Genomic DNA, 6,000 nt, shown 5'->3' on the forward strand with positions numbered 1-6,000 from the left:
TCAAGGCATTAGGGTTCTTCGTAGCTGGAAGTATTGGAGCACTTTTCATGCCACAGCAGCAATTTATTGAGAGACCTCGAAGTATTTACGCAGCGATTTCTAGCAGCATTCAATGTCAGAGCAGGCACCGCGTTTGAAGTGAAACTGATGATAAACGAGCTGAAGGAACTTGTGCGTCCCGAAAAAATATGCTTGCATTCATTTCCACTGTCGACCTGGAGTCGAAGCTTTCTCCTCGGTGGAAAATCAATCAAAATACACTCCGCCTGACGCAACCACCGGTGGAAATACCTCTTCATTGGAACGCCGGGTGGGTTTTCGCACGGACATCGGCAGTATGATTTCAAAAATATACGATAGGTATAATGCCAGCACTTAGATCTTACCGTGCATATTTCCGCAACTATGCAATGTGCAGTAAAAGATTTTACGAGTAGAACGGATTTACAATGCACATCAGAGTCTTTGAGGAAACTCTTATTATGAAAATAGGTATCCTGTGAAAGAGTGGTGTATTTATGACACGTTTAAGATATTTTTCTTCAGAGAAGCATGAAATTTTGTCAATAACAGGTGTTTTGAGGATGTCAATTGAGCTAAAAAGACTTACGAAAACTATAGATATCTGTAAATAAGAATGATAGCGTCCATGACTACACTATAGCATTCAGCTCATTACCACCTCCCCTTCCCCCCTTCTTCTGCTCGAAAGATTCTGATCTCCGAATGAGGAATCTTTACTCTGAAGATAAGATAGCAAGATTTAAGGCCCTTTCATTTCCTACCAAAATATCAAAAATACAAGAAGACATAATAATTTCCCCGTTACGCACGGGTTTATTTTCATTCTGTATTAATGAGGGGTGTTTAGAACTTCAATATCTTACTAAGTGCCATTTTCTGGTTCTTAAAAATGTTCTGAAATTAACATTTTCTAAACTAGAGCAACTGCAGAAAACCAACATCCCCACTATAGTGCCAGTATTTACTCGCGGTAAATATAATGAAACATTTAAATCTACGAAAATATAAAATAAACACGATAATTTAATTATTTCTCGCGAGTTATTCATCCAACTATGTCAAGAAAGTGAGTAATGTATCCCGAAATATACTTTAAGTGATAGTAAATCCACTCCAGTGATGATGTTCAGTTTTCATTCCTCGTGACGCATAAACGGTAAATTTCGGTGCAAAGTAATTTCAGCCACTCGATAAGTTTCTAAATGATCATGTTCAATGGAGATCTATGCTATCATACTCTGAAGATTCCTTTAATTTTGGAGATAAATTTAACCAAAAGACACTGCGTAGTACCAGGGAGGATTACAGAAAAATGGGAATAGAAGGAGTGGGAGGTAGGGTATCAGGGGAGGTAAGAGCAAGGGACCGGTAGAGATACCAACCAGTGAAACTGCTGGGCCACATGGCCATTAATATCTTATGTTGGGGGTTCTCGTCCCTGCACACTCCTCACGGTTAGTTCCCCTAATCCACATATAAATCCAAGCAACACTTTTAATTTGACCGCTGAAGATGCTTTTCCCAGGATGGGAGTTGAACGCAGGATTCATTATTGGGATATTTCTCCCTAATCGGACTTCATGTACCGATGTCATCAGGAAGGAATTCATCTAAAAATTGATATTTGGACACCAATTCCCCCAAGAAGTCCCAACGTTCCATCGCAAGGTTATTTACTACACTTATTGGCATTTGCTTGATTACATTACTTCTAACAAGTTCACTTTAGACCTTGGCCATGTACCACTCGGATTCACCCATTATTAAAAAAATGAATTTAATCCACGGAAAATTTTAAGCAAAGCGTTTCAAGATTTATTATACTCTTATAGCTACACATCACACGGTAGCATAAAAATTTCTCAGCAATTTTCCAGGCACATTTCAATGACGTTGGGCTGCCTTTACTCATTCGTGAGACGTAACTATAATGGCACATAGAATTGGAGAGCATCATTAATCGACTATCTACAATAAATAGGCATACTTCAAATGGTTATATGTTGGTATATTTTTTTACCAAATGTCAATATTAATCCCTGTTGTACTTTAACTACAGTAAATGTCAACCAAAAGTCGAATGAAGTAGCTATTTCTAGAATCTTCAGCAACATATTCCCCAGAAATACCTAGATGTAAATCATCGTTCTTGACTCCGCACACCAGATGTACATTTCCTGGTTCTAAGAACGCTTGTACGCGGAACGGTAAAGACCGTTTTCGTCAGATTATGAAAACCGCAGGTGATAAAATTGACATTCGGTGAATTATTGTAGTAAAGCTTCCTTGTTTTTTGGTGTGATTATCGTCACCAATTAAAAATTCACTCTGATCGCCAAAGGCGTTCAAAGCAACGATAGTTATTGAGTTCACAACTTAACAATAACAGTTGGTACTTCTTCGTCTCAAAATATCGTCGGTTGACGCAATATCGCTCGAGAACGTTCGTCAGGGCTAGGAAACCCCGACGACCCGAACACGCTAAAATATCTTTCCCTTGCCGGTTTGCAGCCAATTGAAACAGCAATTTATCCCACTACCCTTTGAAAATTGCAACGAACTGTGACGTTGGATGGCAACGATTCCTTATACCTTTAACTTATGTCGAGCCCTTTTATTTTGTCGGTCCTAACTGGAATTAGAAATAAAAGCGAAAAAAATCTGCCGACGGAAATATCTTCATTTCGTGCGCTGGGAGCACTTATCGTGGAGCTCCCTCCTCCCGGGAGCATCATTCAAAATCCGTCCTACGCGACGCTTCACCTGCCGTTACGAATCAATTTTGAACTCCAGATGATGATGCCGAATTGCGCCGTAAGAAGGGGCCCCACCGACTCGTGTTCGGTCCGGGTAATATTTCTTTCCCCTCCCCCGAAGCCCTCCAGCACACATCCCAGCAACCCTAGAGCGAGCGTCGACCCCCCACCCCACCCCACTTCCCCCCATACGAATAGTCTCCTCGCGGTCGTCAAATCGGACAGGTGTCGCACGCTTCCGCCGACAGAGGCCTCCACCGGTCTCCTCGACCCTCGCAACGCACACGGAACCGCAAAACACCTGTCCGTCGGCACCCTTTGCGTGTGGCGTGGGTGGAGGGAGGAGGTGCTGGCAAGGGGTGAGGGGGAGGAGGAGAAGGGAGACTGTGTGTGGGTGGCCGAACGCCCTTTTGAAATGCCTTCTTATGTTCTCCTCCCCCTCTCCCCTCCCCATACTTCCATCCACGCCGTCGGACCCCTTCGCTCGCGAGTACCTCCCCCTCTCCGCGCGAGGGGGTGAGGGGCACTTCGGGGGAGCTGAGAGAGGTGGGCGCAGGGGGGGGGGAGAGGAGGGTGCGTCGACCGCCCTTTGAAAACAAACTGTGACGCGGCCCCCAAGAGCTTGACAGACAGCTGAGAATCAATACGCGAGCTGCACGACGACGGCAAATAAAAAAAAGAAAACGGAAGAGCGATGGGCGAGAGCTGAGCACTCCTCTCTCTTCCCCCCCTTCCTCAAACCACCACAAACCCTTGCAACCCCTGTCCCCGCCCACTCTCCCGCCCGACCCCTTCGCTCGTGATAATCCTCCAGTAGCTGCCATACGCCACACGCAGACACAATTCCATCCCTGCCCTCCCCCTCTCCCCAATACACACGACTCCTCTCTCCGAGAGCGCGCGCACACACACATACACACACACACACGTACGTAACCACCTCCCCTTCCCACTCCCCCAGTCGAAGCCTTCAATTTGAAGGCCCTGAAGGCTATGTGCCAGAGCGACTTGTTTGGCCGGCCCTTACCCCCTCCCACACACCCACCTACCCCCGGTGCTCCGCTCCGCCGCCACCCCTTCCTCTCCCACCGGCACCGCTTTGTGTCCACTTTGTTTCGAGAGCGGGGAGAACAATAGGTGGGAGGGTGTTCTTCCCCCCTCCCCTACTCCCCCTCCCTTTCCTCTACCCGTTCTAACCCCACGCCCCCCGGCGGTCGGAATCCTGCCTCCCACCTCTCCTCCCTCCCACAGACCTCCTCCTCATCCTTCTTCTCCAGCAATATTCCCTTCTTTCCCGAATGGTCTAGCGATGAAATAATCGAGCGCGGGGTCTCCTTTTAACAATGACTCTCCCTCCCACTCCCCCACCCTCCCTTGTAGGACCGCCCCGCCACCCTCGCCTTCTCCCACCCACCCCTACACCCCCTCTCCCCATTGTCATCCTCTCCCATCCACTCTCTGATGCAGCATTCTTTGTTGTTATCCCCGAAGTTACTAAGTTAAATTGACCCTCTATGGAGCCTTAAGTCGAGGCTCCCGGTTCAAGTCCTAAGCGTGCCGGATATCTTTTTTCCTCGGTGTTGCGATGCCTAACTAGAAGCCAATTGGGTTGCAGTTCACTCTGTCCGTCGAATGGAACGGTATACCTTTAAGAACCCTCGGAGTCTTAACTGGGAGAGGGCCAATGACGGAGACGTTCTCTCCTCGGCCTTACCCTTCCCCCTCGTCATAATTGGCTGAAATCATTATCAATACGGGATAATTTCCATAGTGAATAATTACCGTGGATTAATATATTGCTGTAACAGTAAATTTTGTACAATAGAATGACACCTATCGTAGAAATCGGGCGTGTAGCATTTAACTGTGGGAATATGTGTTTTGGAATTTATTACGCTGGTCTCGGGTTGTCGGAGTGGGTCTTTGCATGTCTGTGGATTACACACGACAGTCTGGCAATTTTTTTTGTGGACACCCTGTCAGTTTATCTGATTCATCATCGGAAGTATTCTAACTATTGAATTTTGTTTCGGATGGTTTCTATTAACTATGACATTTTGTATGATAGGTTGACTTCTATTGTTTGTCTTAAATTATTTTCATACTTTCTACCACCGTAGATGTCATCCAAAAGATATCTTTGCCTTCCTCTTCACCGTTTATATAGTCCTCTCCATTCTAAGTATTACATCCTTCAAAATCCCACTCCCTCTGAATATGCCCATTATTTTACTGTGCGCGATTTGTTTTGGTGTAATGATGCATGCCTAGAATTCGCACAGTGAGTTTTCCTTTCAGAAGAAATACCGGTTTTGTTCTCAAGGTAGTCTCTTTTGTCCTGGACACAGTGTGAGTGTCGGGTGTTTATGTCGGCAATATTAATTGTTACTTCATAACTACGGGTATTTCGCAATGTGAAACGGCGAGGATATGAGTAAGAGAATTATATAAGAATAGATATTGTATACCTACATATGTTTTTTTCACCTTAATCGAAATGTGACGTAACGAAACTTTTTATTGTACGTAAACTTTTATAGTTGGGCGCTCTTGCATAGTCATTAGACTTTTCCAACACTATTAGATCAGAGGGCAACGCGAACGCTTATTAATGATAAGTCAAGGGGATGGAGAACATTAGCCATTGTGGGAGAGTAGGCTTCATGGAAATTTGAGAATGTGAATGGAAATGTGGGAAAGAGGAGCATGGACACTTACGAGCACTTGTTTCCTCTCTCACCACTGCCGCCCACAACATCCTGTCACACGCCCCACGACAGTGGCCAGCACAACAATCCTGTTCCCAGGGGGAGCGATGGGGGGTCGCACGCCCCCTGTCGAAGAGGAGGCGGAGGAAAAAAAGTGGATGGGACAGCAGAGAACTAAAGAAAGGGTTCGTTATGTGTGCTTACCCACTCGTTGACATTATATAAAAGTCACGGATATAACCAAAGTTATTCTATATGCCACTGCTATATCACCCAGATATATAAAGCATGCCATACTCTTCAAGTAAGTTCCAAGTCCAACGTTGGTGACAGATGCATCCATCCGTGAAATTTATCTATATTGCGCGGTACTTGCAATTCAACCGAGTACTCGTAGAGTGTATGTGTCACCCGGACATGTTTTTTAAGATTAGGAAAGTTTCAAGATAGAAATTTTGACTTTCTTTCCATGCGCATACGTTTTGAAACAACGTTTATGATGACTTATATCA

This window comes from Hetaerina americana, unplaced genomic scaffold, assembly GCF_022747635.1.
Source record: "Hetaerina americana unplaced genomic scaffold, ioHetAmer1.1.p SCAF_4, whole genome shotgun sequence".
Classification (NCBI taxonomy): domain Eukaryota; kingdom Metazoa; phylum Arthropoda; class Insecta; order Odonata; family Calopterygidae; genus Hetaerina; species Hetaerina americana.